The sequence below is a fragment of the Eucyclogobius newberryi genome, unplaced genomic scaffold, assembly GCF_026437365.1.
Source record: "Eucyclogobius newberryi isolate DKJ021-1_F unplaced genomic scaffold, fEucNew1.0.hap1 SCAF_17, whole genome shotgun sequence".
Classification (NCBI taxonomy): domain Eukaryota; kingdom Metazoa; phylum Chordata; class Actinopteri; order Gobiiformes; family Gobiidae; genus Eucyclogobius; species Eucyclogobius newberryi.
The window spans coordinates 11,508,346-11,520,783 of NW_027315801.1; the positions used below are offsets into that span (position 1 = coordinate 11,508,346).

General features: G+C 39.1%; 1 protein-coding gene across 2 annotated transcripts in view; it reads right to left on the reverse strand.

The window, feature by feature from the left end:
• Window positions 1–12,438, reverse strand: part of LOC140362874 (metabotropic glutamate receptor 4-like) — a 173,294-nt gene that overhangs the window by 115,302 nt on the left and 45,554 nt on the right. The window lies entirely within an intron of this gene.

Below are 12,438 nucleotides of genomic sequence, written 5' to 3' on the forward strand. Positions count from 1 at the left end.
GTGATCCTAGCACTGTTATTGATACCTAAATTCCACTCGTCTACGAGATGGAAGGCAAATTGAAATTGATAAATATGTAGTATCAATATTTACCTTCCCTAAATCAAAGAATCACTCACCCATTCACACACCATTATACACAGATAGTAAGGATGAGGTCTTGCCAAGGACAGGACACAACAGCAGTATTCACCTGAGGCAGCTGCGATCGCACCACCAACCTTTCTTCATAAAGAGAACTCATGAACCCATGCTTTCAGAGCCCAGCAATGAATAATTTGTATGTGCCGTGAACATAACTTATTCACTGCTGCCTGGATCCACTCCATATCCTTCATGAGCGCTACGATGTTCATGTCGATCCTCTCTGGAGTGTTTCTCCAACGGATTACACCATATAATGGAAAATTAAGAGTGTGGGATTCCCACAGTGACAGATCTAGTGCACTTGAGTTATGAACATATCTAAACTCTGCCTTTAGATCCAATTTTAATGCAAATTTGTTCAGCTTTTCTCCCCATTTATGGCTTTGTGTATGTTTGTTTTGTTTTACAGAACAGAGGGCAGGTGTCTTACACACTCTCAAACAAATAGAACAATGCATCAAAGCGCAGTAGGAGATTGCTGTAGCTTGGCGCCATTCTGACACAACTGACCATCCACACATGTCAGGCTTTGGCTCATGCTGCTTTTATGCTAACCTAACTTTCCCTGCTGAGACGCGGCCCGAGCAAAGGACACAGAGGGCAGAAGGGCTTTCACGCCTTAAAGGTTGTGACCAGCACCACTGCAGCTGTCAATAAGTCCAAGCAGTTAATAATGAATTTCAATGTCAGCTCACTTAAGGCATCTTTTTATGAAGCATAAATCCATCCAAAGTCAAAATCAACCGGCTACTTTTGCCTCTCAACACATCCAGATAACAGCACTTCCATTCTTCACTCCGACCATTTTAAACTGCTTCATCCTTTTTTCCACCACAGCATTCTCTCTCTTGTCCTCTTCACCACCGTCACAATCTGGGTCTTGTGTCAAGGGACCAACTTTTATCATTCAATTAACCATTCATCACACCTTACTCAGTTTCTACTTGTTGAAAGGCCGACATATACATATTGATGGACATGAAGAATCTCGTTGCGGTGTCAAAAGACGTGCATCCACATATATACATTATTGCGTCCCTAGACCACGTAAGCCTTTACTTTCTTATACTTTGGACCTTGCATCAAGTAATAAAAGCACTGCCCACCACAACTGTGCAGCGTGCCTTCTTCTATCCTGCTGGGAACTAAAAGGAGTTATTTATATCTTCCAGCTGAGATAAACCCCTAAAACAAAATATACATTATGGATGAAGACCTCAGAGTCACGGCAGAACATCTCACTCCAGGAGAAAGCCTCTAAGACAAGGAGCTAACAGAGAGGGAAGGAAGTACAGTTAAGTCCAAAATGTTTTTTTATAACCTTTCCCGAAAAATGGCCGAACAGAGGTAGAAATATTTGACATAGGTCAACCTGTGAATCAGTAAGGAAAAAAATCTGAGAAATTCCTCAAATAGCTAAATTAATTATTGTATTTAAAACTTGACAGATGTGATGGTTCAAAATATTTTGAAATACCAGGATTAGAAAGTAAGTTTTAAGCTTCATCACTTTGAAGGTATTTCTCAAAAGAAATGTCATCACTACAACCAAAAATGTATCTGAATAATAACAACGATACTCAAAAGCCGGGGCGACGGGGCCTTTTCTGTGGTCGGCCCCCTTCGGCCCCCCTTCGGCCCTACATACAGACTGCATTTTCAGTTGATGCTTTTAAGTCTTGTCTAAAAACACACTTTTATTCCATGGCGTTTAACCCGGCATGAGAACTCTGTGATCCTCTATATTTTTAAGTTGTTTTTATTTGTGTTGGTAAAATGTGCTACACAAATAAAGTTGAATTTGATTGAATTGGAATAGACTAAAATCGCAATTCTCTCAATTTTGTCTTCTCTTTTACGTCCAGAGGTTATTCACTACCGCTGCTGCATGGGTGACCAGGAAATCGCTTTTTAATTGAACGAGCATGTTTGTCTTTGTGGGCAGATAGTGTGCTAATAAGGGTGCATGATGATTTTCTGAGATCATAATCAGAGCCAGCAAAATTAAGAAAAGAGGCCCTGGGCTAGAAATGTGATTCTTTTTTTCGGAAACCAATGGCTCATGGTTGTGATTACAAACGCATGAAACCGAAATGTAGATAGTTAATGCGCCCTGGTCAACAAATAAGAGAGAATAGGAGTTTTCTCTCTGTTGGACATTGGTTGTCCAATAGGATTTGAAAAAATATGTTTTCCAGATTGTAGATGGTATTCCTGTATCAAAATATCAAACATACATATTGACTTTCATTTTGCCTGCCCCATCTCAATTAAAGCTGAAAAGGTAAATTAAGAGGTAAAAAGAAGGGGGGGATTAAGTTCCTTGTTATTCATGGAAACATTTTAGAGGTGGACAGCAGTGGCCCTTGTCACTATGTGGAAGACTGTGCTCGGACTGACAGCTCCAACAGATGTTTTGGTCCTGAGCCCAGATGGGACGTGCACAGAAACATAGGCTGTCAGCAGCGAGAGGCGAAGAAGAACTCAGACTTTGTCATACCTGTCCCCAGCTCCCCTGCTGGGTGCACACTCATGCTTTTGACATAGACATCATACACAAACTCACCTAAGTAGACATCATAACAGTGATCGACTCACAGTTAATGTGTCTTCAAATTGTCTTTGGTGGTTCTCTTTTACTACCTAGATAATTTCTTATACAGGGGGACATTATATGGTAGCATGATGGCTCAGAGAGTAAAGGCCAATGCACACCGGGATGCAGCGCGTCAATATAGTACATATAGATGGTAAATGGTCACTTATATGCCGCTTGTCTATCATTGAGCACTCAAGGGCTTTACATCAAGGAACCACTCACCCAGTCACAAACACATTCACACAGCAGTGTACGCAGACACAAAGAGGGTGAGGAAAGGCCGTGGTTTGAGCAGGTTATTAGTGAGAGAAGAGAGTTTTCTGTGCACAGAGGGTTCAGAAGAGGAGGCACTTTCTCTGCTGCAGCTCGTACCCCCACGTTCATTGAAAATAATAATGAAGATTTTATGCTGCACATTAAGGTGTTCATTGGAATAAAGACTCTCACCTCACAGCTGGAAGGTCCTGGGTTCAATCCCCAAGGGTAGTTCTTCCTGTGTCCATGCAGGTTTTCTGCGAGTATTCCAGTTTCTCCAATCTTACAAAAGCTCACCCTATCTGATGTACACAATGTTGTTGCACACCTACTCCATAATATGTAGTAGGTGTAAGCACTTTTACCTTACTTACATATCCCACATAGCCCTTCCCACTAAACCAATCTTTGTTTGTCTGAGTTTGTATCTTGCTGTTGTTTGTCGGTTTCCTATCCAAACATAGAGTAGGATGCCATCTGGGGCCAGGACTCGCCAATACTAAAAATGCAATCTCAGTAAGAGATGAGGAGGGAAAAATAACAAAGTCTTCATCAAAGTCTAAATCTACATTGCAGGAGTATATGTAACACTAAGACATTGGTTGGAATATCTCTTGGGTTTTGTAGAACAACTGTTAAGTAAAGTCGATTGCAGCAAATGAAGCTTGCAGTATGTTGCAGGAGTGGGTTTGAAAACATTATCTCAGTATCTGGGCTTTTAGACATGAATAAATATAACAAAGACATTAAAGTAAAACACTCTTTACTACAGCAGCAATTGTGTTTATTATGTTTGGCTAATTAAGTAGATTTTGGAGAGCAAATAGCTGATTAAAAAACCATTAGCTGCTCCCAAAGTTCAGTTAATGCACAACACAATCACCAAAGACCAACCACACTACAGCCCATTATGTACTCGCCCCAACCGTCAAATAATAGTTAGACTTATATTTGATAGCTCCCTTCAAATTGCTTCTACGGCAAAAGTTGCTTCCTGCTAAATGTTAATTGCTAATCCAAAGTAATTAGTGGTAGCTATTAGAAAGTTTTTGAATGAAAGTCTTTAGTGGCAGATACATGCAGCTGTTATCAGAATAATATGAACATGTATTATAGGTATTAGGAAGAGAACATCGGCTGGGGGCTTGAGCCTATGCATTTGGGGCTGCTGATAAGTGAAATGACAATAAAATACTAAAATAAACATGGGCTTTACAAAAAAAAAGTATGCAGGGCTAATCAGGAGACTTAACTTGGCTCTGGGTAAACAACAGTCCTTGGTGGTTGTTGTTGTTGTTGTTGTTGTTGTTGTTGTTGTTGTTGTTACCTTTAATGGTGGCTGGCAGCCAACTGAAAAGGTGCATTTACCGCCACGTACTGTAGATATACGTCTTCAAAGTACTGGTATGTGTTTTACGCTGTACCGTGAGGGAGAAAGAGAATTAATCCCAATTAAGCGGAAGTTCTCTACTTTTCATTTTCTGTTCTGCTCTTCTATGATTGGTTGCCTGTAGTGGGCGGACATTTTGAAAGTATTCTGTTACTGTCCCAACCACATGCTTTTTTATATGGCACATTTTTACAGTAGGTCAATACGTAAAACGTAGGCTACAGAGTTGGTTCTATATTTGTCACCAACTTTTGGATTTGTGTTGAAATGCTCTTCCACTGCCAACAGTTACAGAAATGTGATGCATGACATTTTGAGAAATACTTAACAATTTAAATTGCACTTCTTTTTTGTTGTTGTCCCGATTATTCATACCATTAGTTTCTTCACATTCACATTGTTCACATTCTCGAGATAATAGCACACAATTGCATATCATTCAGAATTTACATTACAAAAGCATCTGGGCCATTTTGAATATTAACCATATCTACAGCCGCAACAAAGCCAGACTCAAAACAAATTAGTCTCCTTTTCATTCCTTCAATGCCTTGTAATTACCTGATAATGTCTCTTTTGCTCTTTTTTTGCAATGTACACTTTTTATTTCTCTCTAAAAGCTTTTATCCTCAGAGGTTTTGAAGGGTAGAAGAGCAGAGTTAGGATGCGGTTAGGGCTTTACATACTGTCTCGTGCTGTGGCCTCCATTGGCATGCGTTGTGCTAATAGGTGCTGTCAGAGCGGCTGGGCTGACAGTGATGTCCTAATCCGACGGGGGGCCGCTGTGGTGTCCGCTATGCTTCAGCGAAGGAGATACTTAGGCCCACACGGACAATATCATCACACTGGAAATGGAGATCAAGTCTTCACCCATGAGATAACATGTTTTTACTTTTTCTGACTATTTTAAAGTGGCACTATATAACATTTCTGGTTGAGGACCTGCTTGTCTCCATGGATTGGCATCACTTTGCCTGGAATGTTACAGACTACGCCATTGAAGTTAACCTATCTGTCTTAGTTAGTCCTGTTTATTTATTAACATTAACAGAATCTCTATGGAGACATGCACAAGGCTGGTTACAGGTTAGATCTGGTTTAGCAACAAAAAAACCTGTAATTGAGTAAATGCAACATAGATAAATGTCATCTCATTCTGTGAAATGGTGACTGAATAGCTATCTCTCGCCTCACAGGAGAAGATTCTGGGTTTAACCGCCAGGCCTTTCTGTGGGGGGTTTGCATGTTTCTCCCCAGTGGGTTTTCCCCCAAGATTTCAATTTCCTCCAACATCCTAAAACATGCACAGTATTTAAATTCTTCCAGCTAAGATCCTGACCAAGCCATTCTCAACACATGGAGATAGAAAGGTTGCCCCAGAAGAATTGAAGGATGAATCGAATGCAGAGGACAAATGTTCCTACAGGACCAATATAGTTTACTCTAAACTTAACTCCAGGCAAAGCACCTACCTGCATGGAGACAAGCAGAAAAGTTAAATAGTGCACTTTTAAAGAAGAAGCACAATGGCATTGAAAAAGCTTTGTGTGACAGATGTAACATTAAAATAATTTGTATCCCTCCCTTTCAGAGTACACATCAAAGATAAACTATCTCCCTGTAAAACTTGTATTATTGTATATTCATTAGATAAAAAAGTTTTTATTACATGGCAAGAATTCTAGTTTTTACTTACTACTACTACTATAATAGTATTTTAAAGAAGTATATTTAAAAGAGGACATGTCTTTGTAGTAGCAGTGATAATAAAATATTATTTATTCTTATGTTTGTACAATAAGTTCTGTGTAGAATTCTGAAACATTGATTGCATGTGTGCTTTTTAAGTGGGCAAGAAATCCAGAGGAGCGTCAAACTTAAATTGTGAAGTACTAAGTTAAACACTTCTGTCTTTGACTTTAGAGAAAACCGTTATTTTTAAAGCTGAAGTGTTTTGTTTCCTAGAACAGCAGGCATGTTGAGATGACCATCACTTGTTCCTGACATTGCCGCTGCTCAAAATGGGGGAAACTAGGGCGTAATTATTGGCGTTAAACTGATGACTGTAGCTTTTCTTTCAAGATGATAAAGACAAGAGAAAAGGGGCTATGTGGAATCGCCAACGGTAACGTGCAGACAGATCTGCAGTACGGCTCATGCACTGTGTTTGCCATCATGTGTGGAGAGGCACTCAGAGAAGGAAAAGCCTCATTAAAGTGTACACATCTTTCAACATAAAACTCAGACTGGAATGATGTTTTTGTCAAGACATCACAGCCAGTAGAAGATGGATTGTTCAAGCAAACCTATAATAAAATACCAGAATATCATTCCAAGGCATTCAATTTCTCATATAAAAGAGGCACTTCAACAATATTTTTTCTATTACTATCGAAACCCTACTCCTCCCACCAAAAGATATATTTTCAGGGCTATGCCATTTTCTTTCTTTCACTCACTATTAATTTAAATGAACCGGGACTAATGGGAAAATCTCTATTTAATTTGACTAATGTTCTAATAAATATCTTAAAATACTACAACCAAACATTAATTCATTAGCCAATGGGAATTGTAGTCACATGACCAAAGGCTCAAGCAATAATTAAATATAATTATCCAATCCAAATAAATTATAGGTATTTATTTTGTTTTGCTTTTATACTATAGGTGCTCTATGTAGCTTTTTGGACAAAGGACCTATCACCTGCTGAAATGTCATTGCTTTTTCTGGAATGTTAACAGTTTGGCATTAATTATACCAATGGAAATTGTAGTTATCAGATCAGAGGATCAAACAACATTTTTACATTTCTTTCCAAAAGAAATAGTCCTTACTTTATACAATTCAAAATTATCCTCATTATTTAAATTCACTGTGACAAAAACATGATCCTTGAAATAGCCTTTTGATGGTCTAATGTGCTTTTGCTTTGTAGGACAGTGAGATCACCTCCATGTAGCACAGTGCTGTTTTGAAGATGCTTTCTGACGTCTTGTCCAGCTTCAGCTCAATCAGTGCAAATGCATCACACTGTGAGTCTGACTAGCCCCATCTGAAATGGACTTTGTGCAGATGACTCAGATATGTTCCAGGTAGTGATGAAGACAACGTGCATATTCTAAACAAATAAGTGACACATTGAGCCATTACTTCATTTCATCACTGCCTTTCTGCTCAGTTCTCTATTTTAGGACACATACTTGTTTTTATTATTCAGATATGTATTGTCTGCGGTTGGAATTGTTTTTTATGTTATGTGTCCAGGTAGTTTCCCTCATGGTTCTAATAAAGGTTTTTAACATTTACTTTATTCCCACATTTGCTCTTTGTATTAATGAGAACTGATCGAGATATTGATTTTAATGTATTTTTCATTGCGCATTTAATCATTTATTGTGCAGCAAAAGATTTTGGAGACTGTGGACTGGGGATTGTGATTGTGGCAATGTGATTTAATATCAACTGCTTTTTTTCTTTACATTTTCTTTTACGTTTTTAATGCCCTCAACAAATTTCTGCATATTCAAATCTTGACTGTGAATATGCTGTTATTTTATCTTATTGTGGAAAGAGTGGAGGAATGTACACATGAAAAGATTCAGTGAGTGAGTTTAATGTGTGTCCTATTATTCCAACTGTAACTGTTACACTAAAGTTAAAAACATGAATCGAGCCGCAAACGTTTGGGTGCTTTGTTGCTGGGGAACTATTTGCCTCTGTGTGCATGTTTTTAATCCACTAACCACAAACTTAAAAGGGTGGACAGGGGCAGGCTCTGTTTTTCATTTTTAATACCTGGCTGTGGACCAGCTGATATAAGCCAGCCAACATTTGAATACCGCTTTCTTTGTAAATAAAATAATTTTAACCCACACAACTTACGGGTCAAGAAATACTTCATATGTATATAATTTGTACCGACAAAACGCCGAAAAATAACCTGATTCAGTGCACTGAAGCAGCATGTTAGCTTAGCATTGTTCCTGTCTGCTCCGGTGCGCACCGCCTTAAAACACAGCGTTTTAAGCAATTAGAGTAAAAGTACCTCAGTTCCGTTGCAATGTAGTCCAGGTAATCATCTTTGGAGAAAGTCTGGAGAGTAAATAATGTCTCTGAGAGGAGAGAACAAGGTCTCTCCCCAACCGCATGTGAAGAGGCACGTAGCTGTAGCCATGCGGTTAGCAACTGATTGGTCGAAATATGTAAACAGTACGTGGTTGAAAAAAGGGTAACGCGCCCCGCCCGGCACACGAAAACTACCCATTTTTAACAGCTTAATGTGTACTTTTAAGGTAATGAATACTGATATCTGAAGCACTGAGGGGCTCCTTTATAGCTTCAACTTTCACATAATGCAAAAAAACGAAAATCACAAATTTGGGGGGAAAAAACTAAAACACTGTTTTTCTCAGTTTCACCGAGGCCGACATGTGGCGGAAATTAGCCTGCCTGACACAATTACTACCATCACTTACTCCCAAACCAAACACTTGACAAAGACAGACCTTGACCATGGTGTTGAATCTGTTTTGCAGCCGACTAGACCAAAGTTCCAGACCTACTATGGTCCTCATTTCTCAATGAAAAACTTACTTATAGAGGAATCCTTTGTTTGTGGAGTAGTGAAACTACTTATCCATAGATTTTCTTTTTAAACTTGCTTTATCAATTCCACATGAAAACCCACTGTTTTGTGTCATTTTGCTTATTAAAAGTAACCACCTCAGCAAAGGAAAAAATATTTTCCTTTTCCATCAAATGTTCAATTTATTTTTGATGAATGTGTTCTTTTTTAAATGTTTGCCTCAAGCTCCTTTTCAAAGCCAAAGTATAATTGTTTGACCACAGTCGTAATAATACAGCCTTATGTAATACATTTATGATAGCCTGAAGGGATATGAGGCACAGTTCACATCAGCAATTTATTATATAATGTTCCATTATCACATACAATATTGTTAGGGTTGTTAGGGCCTTTCAGTGTTACCCTCAAGTATTTCAGCCTGTCAACTCAGAAAGCAGAAGTAAAGGCAGCACAAATGGATAAAATATTTAAATCCAAATATAACCTTTTTCTAACCTTTGCCCAAGCCTTTCACCATTCACTCTTCATGAGCTGGAGTTCACTTGTTTCAGCCTGGAGAAGTCCTGCATTTTATATAATCACAACTATCACAACATCCGAGGCCCCTAGCATTATGATGTGTTTAGTTTTGGTTGGCTTTAATAGCTCCATACCTTTGACAAAAATCAATATTTTGGAGCGGAAACGTTCGCATTCTTTTGGGTAAGCTATCCAACTGACATCAAGTTGATATTTATTGCCCAAAAATGAAGAAAACAAGAGAGCTTAGAGGTAAAGTTTGCGTTAGAAATCCACCTAAGCCTGATCACTAGACTGAAACAATCGTTGTGTCTGGCAAGCTGAAATGAAATAGAGAAAGCAATAACTGCGGCCCCAGAAAGTGCTCCCCGAATCCAAAAATCCTCAATCTTTCCTTGAGTGTGCTGCCCTAATAGTAGAGTAATAGCCGGCTAACAGCACCAAGCACATTTCTGAAAGTGAGGCTCAAATAGTTTTGTCACAGAAAGGCAAAAAGTCTGAGTGTGCGCCTCCCTAAGTGAGGACAATGGGGGGCCAAGATGTATTTGAGAAGATTCACATATTTCAAATCACACATTTTCTAAGTATAGGCTGGCTTTATGGGCGCTCACAGGAACAGAAGGCATGAATACTGCATCCCACTGGTTGGCGCCACCCGTCAAAGTAGGTTTCAATGTTGATGCATGCTTGAATGGTTAAAGTGGATTTTTTTTATATATATATATATACTGCAAGACACCTCCATTGCAGCTTGTGATTCTTTGCATTTTTGTTCATGGGGGTTTTCATTGGAACCTCAATGGATAAGTCAGGCTTCAGTACAGGCTGGAGCGCGTCAGTTCAACCTGCTACTAAGACAGCATCTCTTTTTATTTGTAGTTAAAATATATATGGAGGCCACTACAAATTTGATTCATGTGGTAAAAGTTATTATCCAATCTCTTTCATTTCGTAGATTTCATTTGCATTGTTCTTTTACGGACTCCATGCATTAATTACTATTTGTGCAACGTAATTATCTTTACCAGCTTTGTCACAATCTTCAGAAGTATTTATGTGATGGGTAAACTAAATGTGAATGTTTTGGGTGATGTTTATGGTTTTCAACGTTTTGACTATTCTGCCACTGGTCCAACCAATCAGGAGCAATGGGACATCAGTGCCAGGCAACACTATTATATTTCTTGAGTCAGGATCTTGGTCAGGGGTACAGATAGTTGATAAGTTAAGGATTAACGTATTGTTTTGTTATGTTTAAGACAGACAACTTGGGGAAAACCCAGCTTTTGCTATGACAAATACAAATGTAACTCTACACTTGGTAATGCACAATGCCAGAAAAATACCCAAATTGAATTGTTCCGGATTTGTGTGGCGTAGAGCTGCTTAAAGAGACAGTTGAGCCACAGTTCTGGTTTGAATGGAGGTAAGGAGAGCCGTGGATGAGTCAAGCTGTTCACACTCTGTCTGTGCCACACGCTGCTACTGCACATCGCTTGTTATTTCCACTTTATTCTCTGGCCCAAAGATTTACTTCCAAAGATTTACTTCCAAAGTTCGGGGAATGGCAGACATTTTTCAATAGATGATTTCAGCTCTCAACACCTGCCTGGGCCTCATTCCTACATGAAGCATGATTGGTTTAGGTAATCACAGGGCAGCCGTTTGATCCATACTGTTGTCACAAATTGTAGGGGGGGATCAGGATGGCTGCAGCACTATTGAGGCATAGTCCATGGCTCAAAATGGCACATGAAACCTGCAAGCGATTCCAATCAATTTAGTCTGCTGTAGCACAAGTGTAAAGGACAGGTAAACAATCATGGCAACATTCACATTGATTGTTTCTAACTGAACATGTTGGATCTGTCTTTCTTGAGTTCCTGGATAGCAAGAGCAGGTATAAAACTATTTGGTGAGGACACTGTAATGATTCAATGTGAACAATGTTGAGCACACATTGTAATTGACTTGATACGAGCAGATGCAGAATGTTAAAGGTGCACTAAGTAACTTTTCGGACTTGTTTGTCTGAATTATTCCACCCAGCAGGTGACAGGTCATACTATGGAACATGGTTGTCTCTTCCCTTTTGCTAAGCTCGGGTCCCTGGGAGCAGGGCCGGCCCAAGCCTTCAGGGGGCCCCTCACCACGTCATCAGAATCAGTTTTATTGCCATTGTCAGTAAACAATTCACATATGGGAACTTTCTTCAACGCAAACAAAGCGCACCAAAACTCCAGGGCATCCGTTTGCCAGTTAGTTTATTCTCAGAACCTCGCAAGCTCAAATATTGATAACTTAAATCCCACAATGCAACTTGGTATTCCGCTGACATCACCTCTACTCCCTGTACAAATAACACACGTCCCAGATATGTTTTTGGGTGTATTTGTGGGCGTTAAGGGTCGACAGCCACATTAGCACATTAGTTTAAATTAAGGGGGGGTCTGGGGGCTCTCCCCCAGAAATTTTCAGACCTTTTTTGGGTCTTCTGGTGCATTTTAATGTGGTCCAACCGGCTAAAGTAAGAGTAAAATGTTGAGGTTGTAATGCTATAAAATGATGATGTGATGAAACTGTGCCAGGAGAAAATGACTAAAGCCAGTTATTAATACATTAGTGTACTTAATTACTCAATACAATATTGGCTATGAAAAATAATTATGGTCAAATTGATTAATTTTAACTGAAAATGTAAAAGTAATAGTTATCCTTACTAATTTATCTTTTACAACTCCCAACTGTTCCTGCTTGCCAAAGTGACAAAACAAGTTATATTAAATTAAACAAATGGCATAAGCATTGCTTGATTAACAATTAACACTGATAAAACAGTGCAAACATGTTATTCCCAGAGAATGAACAGAAGGAGAAGTGAAGGTCCAAACCTAGCTATAGTGAAGAGACTGCGTTTCTGCAACTTTGCCACTTTTGTA